At 41.3% G+C, this 15326-nt stretch overlaps 1 protein-coding gene across 12 annotated transcripts in view; it reads right to left on the bottom strand.

Annotated features, from left to right (window-relative positions):
- TEAD1 (TEA domain transcription factor 1) overlaps positions 1-15326 on the bottom strand; it is a 248569-nt gene that overhangs the window by 22545 nt on the left and 210698 nt on the right. The gene's annotated exons all lie outside the window — the stretch shown is intronic.

Below are 15326 nucleotides of genomic sequence, written 5' to 3'. Positions count from 1 at the left end.
ACAAGATAAAAACACTAATTTTAGCAACTGTTTAGGACTAGGTGAATAAAAGATTTTTTCTTTTTGAGGTGTATTTTACTGATAACATTATTCAGAACTAGGGACCCAGAGTAATAGTAAAAATAGTATGATTTTTAGGTGGTTTTGCCATGTCAACTTCTCTGCAGACAACAAACCTTCTTACTGCTGCACCTGGGGCAGACCATTCCCGTCATCTCATCTTTGGTTCAGCACTGTCCCTTAGAATTCCCAAATAATTTTAATTAATTTTAATTGTGAATGGATTATGTATAATTACAATGACAGGAAGTATCAAAAATGAAAATATTACAGAACATACATTACGAAAACCTGCCCTCAGCTGCTAGTTCAACGAAAGTATGAGTTTTATAAAGTTGTCAAGGTTAGCATTTTTACATAAAATTAAAGTATAACATACATTCAGAGAAGTGTTTAAATGATAGGTAAACAGCTCGATTAATCGTCATAAAGTAAACCCCCCCATGTAACCAGCACCCAGATGAAGAAACAGAGCGGATACCCTTCCGGCCATGCCTGCTCCCAGTTCCTCCTCTCCTGCACCTCTCAAGGGTAACCCTGGGACCTACAACATCGCATATTAGTTTTGTCTGGTTTTCTAAACTTTTAGTGGATCACAGTGCTGACTCCTCTTGTTTGGTTTCACTGCCTGGCATGGTAGTGTGAGATTCACCCATGTTGCTATGAGTAGCTCATCCACTCGTTAGCACCGAGTATCCCACTGAATGAGATGGACATTTGTAATGTCTATGACTAATGGACATTTGTGGTGTTTCCAAATTAGACCTATTATGGAGAGTGCTGCTCTGAACCTTCTCTGATGAAGAAACAGAGCGGACGCCCTCCCGGCCATGCCTGCCATGTGTTTGATGAGCACGTGTATACATTTCTGTTGGGTGTTCCTAGGAGTGGACTGATGGCTGGGTCATTATGTCCATGTGCATTTTAGCTTTCACTTAGTTAGGTAAGAGGGACGGATGGTTTTTAAATTATCTTGGTGTGTTTTTTCAATACTTATAGAAAACTTTATATTTATTAGTGTAAATTTAACAAGTTAGATTTTAAAAAGCTTCTCAACCATAAGTAAATAACCAATTTGCTGTTACAACTGCTTTGCAATTACTCTTGAACATGGAAAATAATCATGCAGCCACCCAACCGTATCACAGCTGCTCTCTGGGAATTTTCTAGGAAGAGGCATTGACATGAAAGATAATTATCTGTCTGCTGACGATATTACGATTATCCCAGAAAGAAATGTGGTCATTTAATTGCCATGAAGCAAAGGTGTTATCAAAGAAAGAATGCTGGCAGTAAATCAACAACAAAGGAGGCAAACTCCGTAATGAGTCTGCGATTCAAGCAGAGTTCATTACTTATCCTCGACTCATTTTTTTCCGACTGAAAACTCAGGGCAAACCTATTTCATATTGTTCCGAAGGCAAGAAAATCAGAAAAAATGTGCTGTTATCAGAGATACAAACTATTTCTTCCTGATCAGCTTTTATCTGACCACAGGAAATTTTGTAACAGCAACTATACATAAAAATCCAAGAGACAGCTAAAACCTAGCAAGCCTATCTTCCCAACAAATTCCAAATTCAAACCATATCCTAGCCTTTGGGGACAAGTCAGCCTAAAATAGTTGGTCATGGGCCTGATCCTCAAGTGTTAACAAAACAAAACTTGCAAATGTGGCTGGGGAGGGCAAGTCCAGGCAACTGGCCTTTCTAAGGAGTCTTGTCGATTTTGTCCTGGAAGAGACCCTACATACGACCTGAGTTCAAAGGATAACTTTTTCTCCTACGAATCCATGCAAAAATCCTTTCTACAGCACTCTGACCTACACTGCCTTCTGGCTAAGTGCCTTGAGATTCAGGAAAATCATTACTTTCACACATTACCGTGTGCTGTACAGACTGAATTGTTAGTTCTTTTTCCTATTAGTTTTTTTTATTGCTGCTTTAACAAACTAACACACATTTAGTGGCTTAAAACAACAGAAATTTATGATCTGAAACCTCTGGAGGTCAGACATCTGACATGGGTCTCAGCAGGATAAGATCAAGGAATTGGCAGAGCTGTGTTCCAGGAAAGGAACTGCTTCCTTGCCCCTTCCAGTTTCTGGAGGCCACCACATTCCTTGTCTCTTAACCCCGCCCCCATTTTCAAATCCAGCAACAGGAGGCTGAGTCCCTCTCTCACACTGCCAGCTGCCATCTGCCATCACTCTAGATTGCTTCTTTTGTCTCCCTCTTCCCCTTTTAAGGAAGCTTGTGACTACACTGGGCCCACTCAGATATCAAATATCCTCCCTCTCTGCTGATGAGCAACCTCAATTCTGTTTTCTGTGCAATCTAACATCTTCACAAACACCACAGAAAAGGACTTGGGACACGATTCTGTCTACCACACCCATTCAGTTCAGTTGCAACTGTCTTCCCTGTGACATCTACCCAGAACTCTGCAGGACTAAGAACACTTCTGTAAGACACTTCGCAGTTCTCTTCCATTTCCCCCATAATCTCCCCTTTCCTCTCCCCCTTGTCCCCCACAAGGTTCTTCATGTCCTATCTGCTCCCTAGTATTTAAATTCTACATTTCAGATTTCCCTTCCATCTAGCACAGATATCTTCAGATTCTGACTCCTGGTCTGTCATTATCTCATCTCAGACCTCTAGCTGACAGCATGGACAGAAGTCCCTTCCTCCATTCTCACTGTCCTCATTTTAAGCCACAGAGAAGACCTGCATCCAAAGGCCACCACGGTGACCTGGACAGAGAATGCATATGGAACTTATATGTATGCTGTCTTGTGTGGCACCAGTGACAGACAGCCTTTGATAACATTGATAATCACGCCTATTAATTCTGAGTTAAAATACAGACCAGGACAGAGATAAAGTCAGATTCTCGTATTACATCTGCATAGATGGGACCCAGTCTAGATGGTGGTTCATAATCAAAAAACAAAATCAAAATTGTTCCCATCAAGCCAGTCTGAGCCCTAATCCACACTTATCAGGGGTACAGCACAGATGCAACAATGGCTTTTTCCAAACAGAAAATAAGTACTTTTTGTGATTTGGGAGTTTATGACAAGTCTTATATTTTGGCTCTAACAGCTCAACAGGTACAAAATTACCATCTTTCCCACAAAGATATGATGAGATGTTATACAATTCTTTCTGAAAATAAAAATGAAGTGAGTATGTGTTGAATAAATGAAAGATTTCAGGGTTTATTTGTGGCCAAATCCCAGAAAACAAGAAATAAAAGGTCAAAGCAGAAGTAGGTCACAAGCCAGGCAGAGAAAGCTGGTTGAAGACAAAAACATTAAACATCGTATGTCCCCAAATTCTTCCCCAAAAAATCTTCTCTTACATTTATTATGTTACTCACACAGAAACAATCAAGTCACCAGACAAGCCTTTGGACTGCTTTCTCCTGATACCTCTCAAGCAGCTAGCCCATTTGTTAACTGATGTGTTCCACTGTTTCACGTCATGTCTTGTCTTTGAAATTAAAAAAAAATTTTTAATGCAATATTCTTCAAAGAACGATCCTTCCCATTTCATGGATGAGGAAAACACGGCCCAGCCCAGTTATGCAGGATCCAGAGTCCTCTGAGGGGAGGGCTGAGCCAGGGGATTGTCTCTGAAAAACCTCATGCTTCTGGAAACCTGGCTCCAATTGCCTGAAGGACAGAGAATGGAGCACTTTGGCTGCCAAGTGAAGAATGAATTGTGCAGCTCATGCAGAGACAGCATTTGGCTGATGACAACTACATTGTCACTGGCTCCAGAGGAAAAAGCCTACCGGAACAAAGAGGAAGTAGATCACCCCAAGGCAGGGGCAAGGCCAGGGGTACAAGGTCAGAAAAGAGCAGGCTGCTGTATACTCCCCTTCCACCCACTTCTCCTTTCTACCCTGAGGGCTTGGGAAGGCTGAGCAGGAATTACTTGGTTGCAAAAATGAAAACATCAAGAGAATTGTCCCTGACAAGAGACAGTATAATAGGCACTGATGGATGCAAGGAGACACTGGCATTTTCAAACCACCACTTTGAACCTCTCCTCTTCATCCTCTCTGAGCAATGATCAAAGGACCAAGATTTCAAATTGTGAAGCAATTTTTTCCAATGGCAGCATCTGGCTCCTTGGCAGGCGGCACTGGGAGCTGGGCCCTGTTGTGGGCGGCTGTCCAGACCTGCCACATGGTGAGGCTCGGCCAAGCAGGGTACCACGTGGGCCTCACAGCTGCTCCCACAGGCGCCAAAGGACAATCACACTTTGCAGGGCCGGGAGCCCTTAGGCAGCCGTGCCCCAGGAGGCAGTGCTGGCAGAAGGGTTTGGAGGAAGCTGGCTGCTCCCAAACCCACCGCCTGACTCATTTGCATGCATCTGCCCCTGGCCAAGACCCTGAAGCCAGCTCCCTCTGGCATCTGGAGGCTTGGGGTAGGGGAAGCTGGGATGACCTCAGGACAACTTCCTGCAACTCGCCCTGCATTTGGGGAGAGGGATGGAGTTGCCTGTAGGGAAGCGAGTCTTTGATCACATTCTCTCCAGGCCATTGTGCCTCAGCCCAACACAAGCAGACAGCAGCTGTAGTTCTCCTGCTGCCACGGCTGTTTTAAATAATAATAATAATAGGGATAAACTCAGCCCCCATTCCTCAAGTTACTTCCCACTAATTATGGCATATATTTACATCTAAAAAATAGAAGATTTGTTAAAATACTACCAAAAGCTCCTTTATTGTGCAGACTGGCATCCTCTTTGAATTATAAACATTTAGTACTTCAAAGAAACTGAAAAAATTTATTTAATTACAATATGCACTGCCTGAAAAGCTGGCATTTTGTATTGCAAATTCCAACAAATATTAGCATTTGTTAAAAAACTCCAATTAATACCACCCGCACAGCTTCAGGTAACTGCCACAGGTAACTTCACACAGTAGCAGGGACAGAAGAGCCAAGGTCTCCACCCCAAGTACAGAGTAGCTGCATGGGCCAGGTCTTCCCAGTGAGTGGACGCAGCCAATGAGAACTGGGTGCCTAGCTGAGTACTTCAGACGCCTTCACACTACACATCCATCAGGTGTGGAAACTCCGGACCAAGACCACCCTTTCCAAACCAGGAAACAAGACCTTTTCCTGGTGGGGAGTTTCTGTGCAAGAAAAGTCTTACACTGAACAACAAATCACTTAACTAACAAGTGAAGAGCTGCAAATAAAATACAGGACACCCAGTTCAGTTTGACTTTAGACAACGTACTTTTGTAGTACCCATATGCCCCAAAGGTTGCATGGGACATATGCACACTAAAAATGTGATGTTGTTTCCCTGAAATTCAAATGTAATTGATGGCCTGTATTTTATTTGCCAAATCTGGTAATTCTACTTGACAAGTCACCTTTACCAGAAGGAATAACGAAAATTGGAACCTACTCTCAAATTCTCATTGCTGTAAGACCACATCTTCGGCTCAAGATATTTTAAGTAGGAAAAAAAATACAGTTGACAAATAATACATGGAGCATAATTTTTTTTTTGTAAAAATAAATGATGTACAGCTTTTGCAGATGCATATAAAAAGCCCAGGAGGATACCCGGTTGAGGGGGGATCTCCCTTTTTCTTCTGTAGTCTTTTGAACTGCTTGGACAATTTATAATAAGTTCATATTGCTTTTGTAACATAAAAAGTACATTAAAATGGGGGTAGATGGGTAGGATGTACCTTAGATCCCTACCTGCAGAGAGAAGCGATTTCACACTCTTCTATCAAGAGTTTAGATCCAATTTCAGACCACAGACCCAAATCCCTGAGGGGTTTATGACTACGTCTGGATAATCCACTCACTCCTTGCCAAACTGGGTCTGGAAATAAACAGTCACCCTGACTGCACCGCTTCAATCCCTCCAAGTGTTTCTTGGGGTATAGCTCCAGAGAGAAACTCAGAGTGCTCCACCAACAGGCAAACGCTGGAAGTGCAGGCGCACCACGTGTGTGCTTTCCCCTGGACCTCTGGTTAGCAGGCTAGGGAGGGCGGAGGCTTAGCATCGCAGCCTGTAACCATGGCAGGGAACAGTTAAACAGTTCCAGGCAGGAAGGGACGGCCCCTGACCTTGGCTTTGTTAGCAACCACGGAGCCAAATGACCCAGGACAGAAAGCATGAGAGGAACAGCTGTCAGAGGGATTTTCCCATGAGGTTAAGGGAACTCCCAATTTAGATTCTGACTAGATGTTCTGAAGATCAAAGGTTAAAAAAAAAGTATCTGTAGTATGACTGAAGTCCAGAGATTGAGGGAGACGAGAGGGAGTGTCTGCCCCCATTTTCCTAGCTGTCCTGTTCTGCCTTATGTTTTCAGGGAATTTAGAGTATTTTAAATAAAGTGACAGCCACAGGGATCAATGTTTTGAACTCCAGCTCTTAGCCATTTTATAAGTTGTACAAGGCCCAGCAGTCCCAGAGGTTCTCTGCCACTTCCCAGTAGGATTTCTTGTCTCTGAACAGGCAATTCCCTGAATACTCCTTCCCACTCTCCTTTTACTGCCCAAATTCTTTCAAGATTCAGCTCAAATGTCAGGTCTTTGTGGGACCTTCCAGAATGTTCTCAAGCAAAAAGGGTTCCTTCCTACCTCTGTGCCTCTTTTCCTTTACAGCTCCTATCCCATGGTACTGTCATTTATCTGCCTGTGTGTCTGCCATCCCATAAGCGACCGCATGATCTGCCTGTAACTTACTCATATATGTTTCCCCAGCTCACCAGGAGCAAAGAATTCAGTGAACATTTGTTGAGTGATTCATTTGTGATGTGTATATTTATTACTAAAGCAAATGATTAAACTATTTCTATAAGAACCTAACAATTCCAGAGATAGCCTGGAAAAGCCTTCGTATGAATCTTTTGAGGTTTCCTGCCCCTCTGCCTTCAGTAAATTCCTTGAGAACGATTACTCGACACACTCAGATGCCTACTCCATCTGCGAGTGAATCAGCACTAGCTAAGTGGCAGTTATGTTACAGCAATTTCTGTTATAGTAATTGATGAATGGCAATTTCTCTCAGTACACTGAATAAAGTAGTTTTTCAGCCAAGGAATTAGGAAGGAAACACCTGCTGCAGATCTGCTATATACATTGCGCTGCTGTGTGATAAACAAAAGCTCCCTGGGGGAGACCCACAGAGAAGTTTTGGGACACAGGCTTGGGAAAACAGGAAGGAAGCAGTAATACACAGCAGTCAGAGCAAAGTGTTAACAAGCTCCAGATATTTTTCAATGAAATCAAACCAGAATGGGCATATGTGCAAGTTTACAGACTCCACTAACCTTCTATGTGAAATACCAGAACTTGCCTATCAAGAGATGATTTTCCAAAAACCAGACCCTCAATGAAGATAATCACATAATCACAGTCTACCTAAAGAGTATTTATGATGTTAGCCCCAGAAATACCTCTGAATATGGTGCTATTTCTTGTTCTTCTTCCTTCCACTTACAACATGCATAACTTAATATTGTCACATAATATGAGAACTTAACACCATTTTAAGATGCAACACAAGTGGAGAGAAATGGAAAACTTGTTCAACTAAAAGGCCCTGTCCTTACTGATAACATGTGGGGAGCAAATTATTCTATTTTGCTAACTTCCTTTTCCATGAATAGCAACAGGGACATTTGGTTCCAAATGATAGACTCAAGCCTACAATTCTAATCTAAATCACACAGAATCTAATTAGAAACAGGCTGCAACTCCAGAGGGGGTCCACTCGGACGGTTTACATGTGCACTGGGTTTCTTCTCCTTAAATAAGCCCAGTTGTTTTAGTTATAGTCCCTGTCATTTTGACCAACAACAGTGATTTCATTCCTATCAAGATAAAAGCATCTTCAAAAGGCTGCCCTCTTTCCAGATAACTCACTTTCCCTTTCTGTTTTATAAAATCTTCTCACATCTGTTCTGATTAGTAAAACCAGCCTTTTTTTTCTTCCCTTATAAAAAGCAGGTTAAGTAAGCTAAATAACAATATATTATTTACAAGGAATGATTAGAATTCCAAGTATTTTAAAAAGCAAAACATTATTAATAACCATAGAGTAACACATTTCCTGAGTTCTAATATACCACTAATTAAATAATGATTTAATTTTTAAAAATGATTAAATATAAAAAACTTTTTAACAATGGGATACAGTTTCATTTTTGTATTCTTTTTTATTATTGCAATCAGAGTTTGAGACTAAGCCTTCCTTTTACTAACGATTCTTCTGATAGTTTTTGGCTCTAAGGTTTGTAACATGTTAATAGCATGTGGCTTTCTTTGAACCAGTGCCCTCAGGTTTGACACTGTTAGAGCAGAAAGTAGAATTTTGAGGCCTCTCCAAAACTACTAGTTTCACTGCATTTCTTATTTAGTTGAATACATAATTTCATTTCTCTCAGTAAACTACATGTGGCTGGAAATGAACGTCTCTTGAAAGTCAGCCCCAAGCATTCCTTGGGTTTTTGTCTTTTAGGATGTATGACTTAATCATACCAACTTCTTTTAGCTTTGGGAATTCTACGATCAATTCCAGGAAAACTGGTATTTTATCGTAAATCAGCTGCACTGTCTACCAGGTTAAGTGGCACCCCACCTATACGAATCTCAATGCAGAAATAAAGCACAGCTCTATCTACCTGTGGGTGGACATCTTCCTTTCTTAGGGCCTAAAACAGCACCTGATCATTGTTTTATAAAGGAAAATTGTAGTATGGTTTTCTGTTAGTGCAAAATGTTGGTCTCACTTACCATATATCTGGTTCTACACTCCTTAATCACAGTAGCAATTTCAAACTAGTTTTTCCAATATATTTTAATTAAGATTGAAATTTAAGCCAAAATTTGAATCAGTGATATACAGTACTACCAGTGCAAATAACTAAGGTGTGAGGTGACAAGGAGATGGTGAGATGCCTTCTACACTGGCTAGGGTCAGAAAGGGCAGGCAATAATAACTCCATCACAACTCATGCTTACACAGAGGGGTGGGCAATGCACTTACGATGCCAAATGTAAGAAGCACCCCACTTCGAGGACTGCTGAAATGGGAACAAGTTTATATCCAATGAAGAAGGACTAGAATAGAAAGAAAAAATAACTGCTGATGTAGAGGAGTTTAAAAAAGTGACAATAGAAAGTTGTTTTGTTTTGTTTAGAATTTTGCCAGGCAAGACTGATGAGGATTTCTGGTAGAGTCATTCACTGCTTGACTACTTTAGGCAACTTGGCTATTTACGCACATACATGAACACACGTACACATATATACCTGCCCCCCGTCAAATATATACTAAAAGCTGTATTACCAATATCCAATATGATAAGGATGGTTTAGTTATGACATATCCAGTAAACAAAGTATTATGTAGTCATTAAAGTAGTAATTAGGATATAATGACATGGCTACAGGGATGGGTGCTTGATAAAGAAGAAAAAGCAGGGCAGCAGCTTTAATGCATGTCTTTATTCAAACTCCATAAACATGTACCACATTAGGTAATTTTCATGGTTCATTTAGGAATGAATTAAAAATTACATACTTCTAAGACCATCAAGATCATGACAGAGTTGCCTTTGTAATCATAAAGTCTCTGCTGCTTTTACCCCCAAAGGCAGCTCACAGGTTGTACTGATCCTTCTAGTGAGACTTAGGGTCCAACCTTAACTTCTTGCTAACAGTAGTCTAGTCACCTTAGCTTCCACGTATACGTACACCAGCGAATCCCATAATGACAAGGCTTCAGAGAGAACCTATGCTGTTTCACTACAGTGACCATCAGTGGCTCCCGTCAGAGTGAAATCGGGGGAGGAGTTTGTATGATGGAGCCACACTCCCTGCAGAGGCCACGCGCGAATTTAGTGGAAAGGGCATGGATTGTGGAGCCCACAGACCCGGTACTGCTTAGCCTTAAGACTCTGTAGTCACTTTGCCTCTTCACAACTCAATTTCTTCCTATATAAAGTGGGAATAATAGCACATACCTCACAAGGATTAAATGATACCAATTATGTGCTTGTCTCTGGCACAATGCCTTGCTCAAAGGAGGACCTCAGAAATCATCCCGTTCGCATGCTGCTGAAAATAGAGGAGCCCCTCCCCTCCCAGTCCTGCAAAATCACTTCTCTCTTTGTTCCTAAAAGTGTAGAATTCAGGTGCGCAAGAGTGAGTCTTGCCTTTTTAGTAGGCAAGAAGGAAGAGAAAGGAAATAAATAGGAGACTGTCAAGAAAAGGAAAAGGTAAAGAATAAAAATAGGAAAGGCAAAATACAGAACAAGTCACTGTAACAGAATCCTCGAGTCCTAATACTCTCTTGGCTCAAAAACTGGTTGAAACCACTGCTGCTCCCTTGTGCTGACACAACTAAATCCTGACTCCTGGTCTCGCCTAATGTTTCCACTCACCTATGTTTCCCATGCAAGTGAAGACCCAGTTGCAAAGCACTTCCACACACCTGCACACACCTGACTGTGCAGCACACGTTGCTTGTTGTGGTGCTTTTATTCACCAGCTCCCTTACAACGTTTAGTGTCATCTCTCCACACCCTCATACCTGCAGACACAATGGTCGAAGGAGGTGGTGACTGACCTCTAACATCTCACTGATGGGAATGTAAAATGGCATCAGCCACTTTGGAAAGCAGTTTGGCAGTTTCTTAAGTTAAACACAAGGCTATCATATGACCCAGCAATTCTACTCCTATGGAAAAATATCAAGAAAAATGAAACCATTATGTCCACACAATGACTTTTCCATAAAGACTTTGTAGCAGCATTATTTATAAAAGCCTAAAGTAGAAACAGTCCACAAGTCTATCAACTAGTGAATGGATAAGCAAAATGTGATATATCCATATAAGGGGATCAGATTCAGCAACAGAGAGGAGATGACCACCGGCATGCCACAACATAGGTGCACCTCCAAGACTTACAAGAAGTGAAAGAAGTGAGGTGCAAAGAACTACACACTGAGGGATTCTATTTACAGGCAATAACCAGAAAAGGCAAATCTCTACAGGTAGAAAATAGACTAGGGGTCATCTGGGTCAGGGAGTGGGAACAGGAGTTGACTGCAAACGGGGACAGGATGTTTTTGCAATGAAAGAATTAGTCTAAAAATTTCCTTATAGTGATAGTTACACAATTCTGTAAACTTTTTCTAAAAATCATTGAATTCTATGAGCCAATTTTATGGTGTGTAAATTATACTTCGACAAAGATGTTAAGGAAAAAAGATCTCACCAGATAAACAGCCATTCACAGGGGCCTTTTGGTGTCCCACACCATTAAGGAATGAGAGAGTACGAGGCTGACAGGACAGAGGGGCACTCTGCTGGCATCATTGGCTCTGCCATTCATTTGTGTTTTGGGGTCTGAATCCTGGGGTACCAGGCAGGGTGTTCTAGCCTAAAACCAGTGGAGTGACTGCTACTTGGCTCAGCAGCATCCCATTCACCTCAAAGTGTCAACCGAAAGGGCTGAGGTGCCTGCAGCTTGGGTTCAAGTGCAGGTATTTGTGGTGCATTCAGTGTTTCTCCCACAGCAAACTCCTGAGCTGGGATAGCCTGACTGTGCCCAGCTGGACATGGCGGACATTCTGAAAACAGAATTTCAGGAACAATTATATGAACAAATTAAGAGTCAGCCTGATTTTGACAACCCAAAGACTTCAATCGCTTTGAGGAAGAGCAAAAAGGGAGGAGACTTGGTATAAGTTCTCTGTTGAAATGTACCGAATTCACATAAAAATAAGACAATTTGCTAGGCAAACTGCTAATAAAAAAAAATACATACTTTTTTTAACTAAAGTGTCACTGATACACAGTCTTATGTTGGTTTTAAACATACAACACAGTGTTTCAACAGTTACCCATATTATTAAATCCTCACCCTGTCTAGTGTGGTCACTATCTATCAGTGTAGTAAGATGTTACAGAACCATTAACTGTATTCTCCGTGCCTCACTACTATCCCCGTGACCAACCTATATAGTAACTGCAAATTTTAAAGGCTGTGTCAAATCTACTTAAGAAACACCCACTGGGAACACCTACTGCAAGGATAGATATTCTGACTGTAATTCATTCTTACTGAGGCATGAGAGGGTGCCAATGAGATTTCAAATTGCAGCAAATTGTAAGACCTAATTCAAATTACCTCTCTTCATTTAACATAGTGACAACTGTATTTCTCTTATAAAGGTTAACTACTGATAACAATTAGACTGAAGGAGTAGTGTCTTCTATAATAGTCTTAGAAGTACTCAATTTTCATTCTGCAAATCTCAATTTAGTAAACTAATATCTGATCTCAGAGTAACTATTTCTAAATTTGCACATCTCCTAGCCATCACACTCTGTCTGCAATCTTGACCTCATTATATGGGGATTCCTGACTAAAGGACCCCATTACTAAAAGTGTTTATGAAAATCATCTCCTGAGTAAAATGGGGAAATTTTGGAAGAAAAAGAAAAACAACTTTCTATACACTTTCCATTCTACTTTATGTTCAAAAACATGTGAATTATAAGAAATCTTATTATTATTAAAAACCAATACTGTTTCATTTGAAAGTACTGAAAATGGTTTCTTTTCAACATATCCTGTAATTTCTGAATAATTTTCATCTGGATAGAACAGCCTCTTTTTATATCCTTCACAATAGTGACTCTCTAACTTTTGATCTCAGGACTCCTTTCCACTCTTAAAATTTATTATGAACTTCAAAAGCTTTTGTTTTTGTAGGTTATATCTATGTTTTCTGTATTAGAAGTTTAAACTGAGAAAAAGTTTAAATATCATCTAATTTAAAAGTAGTAATAAGCTCATTACACATTAACATACATCTTTCTTTAATCAGATACACCTCTATTTTTAAAAGCAAAATTAGTCAGGAGGGTAGTGCTGTTTTACAAATCTCCATTTTGAAAATCTATTTAATATGTGGCTTAATGGAAAATACCAAGATTCTCATACTTGCTTCTACATTCAGTTTGTCACAATATGTTGCTTTGGTTGAAGTACAGGAAGAAAATCTAGCCTCACATAAATATGTAACTGGAAAAGGGAAGAGTAATTGAATAGGCTCTTCAAATAACTGTGGTCAATTTTGTTTGATACTATACCAAAACTTGACAAGTGATACTTTCTTCAAGGTTAGCTGCTGTGTGGAATCTGAAACTGTATCAATGAACTTTTCATACTCAGTTACATTAAAACCCATTGGTATACTTCCACACACACACAAACAAAATCACATTTGTTAATTTGACCGTGCATCTCATCAGAAGTCTTTTAAAGTATTGATAAGCTGTCAAGTTCACTGAGGTAGATACAAGTTTTCCCAAATTCTTATTTTTACTTGGAAGCTCAGATTTTATCTTTGGCAACAAGTATTGTCAGGTGTTTTCCTTGACGTGGTAGGCAGGCTCACTGAATTCATTTTCAATGTATACTTGCGGTTCAAGATGTAATAAAATTCATAAAGGACATTCTTGGAGTGACTAGTTCTTTTAAAAAAACTGTGTGTGTACTCCAGCCTGACTGAGCTAAAGCTTCAGCAGTTTTACCTAACTGCTTTTGAGCCACCAGTGTGTAAACCAGCAGCATTCACAAAGCAAACAATGTCTCAGTGTCACGATGGAAATAGCTTTGACCTTATGGGCCCATTGAAGGGATACTGACTGACCCCTTCGGCTCCTCAGGCCACACCTGGAAAACTGCTGTGTTACCATGTAATAACCGACCTACAACCACCACTCAAATCACCAGGTGGCAGCTGCTCCTTTAGGTTATCCATAAGTATGACCCATCCGAAGAACATTAATACAGGTAGAAGGCTACTTCCACAATCTAAATTCAATACAAAAGCATAAAAAAATGAAACTTAGTTACCATGTGAGGATAAAACAAATTCAACAAACTAAATTTAATAGGTAAATTTCCCTCCAAGGAATTGAAAACATGAATTTTTCCTTAACTCACCCATTGGTTTCCCCACTTGTTAGGCTTTTCTGTGTAAGGCACTTGCTTATCAGTATTGAACATATGGGGAGTCCCCAGAAAACAGACCCCACGACCAGGGTCCAGAGGACGTAAAGCAGCCAGGAAAACAGAGCAGAGGCACTAAAGTCAAACTTGTCTGATTGCAAGCCCCAGGTCCTCACCCTACAAGGAGCCCGTCCTTTGGGATCTCTGAGTCTCTGTTTCCTCAGTTGGATACGAGGCAAATTCCATTTAACACTGGGAAGACTGGATGAAATGCATGTGGAGCCTCAGCCCAGTTCCCAGCCCAAAGCAGGTAGTCAATAAACAGCAGCCTGTTAGGAATGAGGTCCCCTGGAAGCAGCTGAGTCCAGTTGGAGGCAGAGAGGAGTAGGGCATATATCTGAATAATTAAGACACAGCATGAGAACTGATAAACTATGGCATGTGACAGGAGGAAAAGGAAAATCAGTCCTCTGCTGAGTGAGCAAGTGCTATGAGAAAGGGGCCACCCGCCACAGGAAGGAGGAGCTGGCCTGATGGGAGAGAAGGAAAAGGGGGAGAAGTGCAGTAGACATACTCTAAGGCAGGACGCAGGGCGGCAAGCAAGGAAAACACCCTGGAATAAGCTCATTTAGGGCCCTTAATGCCACGCTAAGGAGCAAAACATTTGAAGAGATTTGTTTCTTTATTCTTATAAAGACTGAGGAATTACTGACACGGAGTGTAACCCTGACATGCGCACGGTGTACACAGGCCTGCCCTAATGTCTCCGCCGCAGCAGGCCCCTGGCTGCAGCCTCACCAGTGGAGAAGGAACAAGCTCCTCTCAGAGGCCTGGGACAGCAGCCGCCCCGAAAAGCTGCGGGAGTCTGTCTTTGTTGTTTTAGAGCACAAATGAGGCACATAATGGGCAAAAGTCATTTTGCATTCTGATTCTTAGGAAATCTTGAAGCACACGACTTTATCTTCATCCCAGCCCCATCTCTGTCTCAGGTCCTATGTCCCAATGAAATTTATAGGTCGCTGTGCTTACTGGAGAGGAAACAGAAAGAGGGTCTCGTGTCCTGTGTTTTCCATGACTCCAGCCATCTCTGAAGCCTTGCCACTGCATGAGAGAGCCCTGAAGCCCAAAGAGACCGCCTGTGTGTCTCTCCCTTTGGCAGGGGCAGCAAGATTTGTCTGAGTGCATCATGTGGAAAGGCCAGCCTGAGGACGGCCCTACAGGTACAAGTCTGTGACCCCCTGCTCAA

The sequence above is a fragment of the Manis javanica genome, chromosome 11, assembly GCF_040802235.1.
Source record: "Manis javanica isolate MJ-LG chromosome 11, MJ_LKY, whole genome shotgun sequence".
In the NCBI taxonomy this organism is placed as follows: Eukaryota; Metazoa; Chordata; class Mammalia; order Pholidota; family Manidae; genus Manis; species Manis javanica.
The sequence above is the reverse complement of the archived record's forward strand: the minus strand, read 5'-3'. Positions and strand labels throughout refer to the sequence as shown.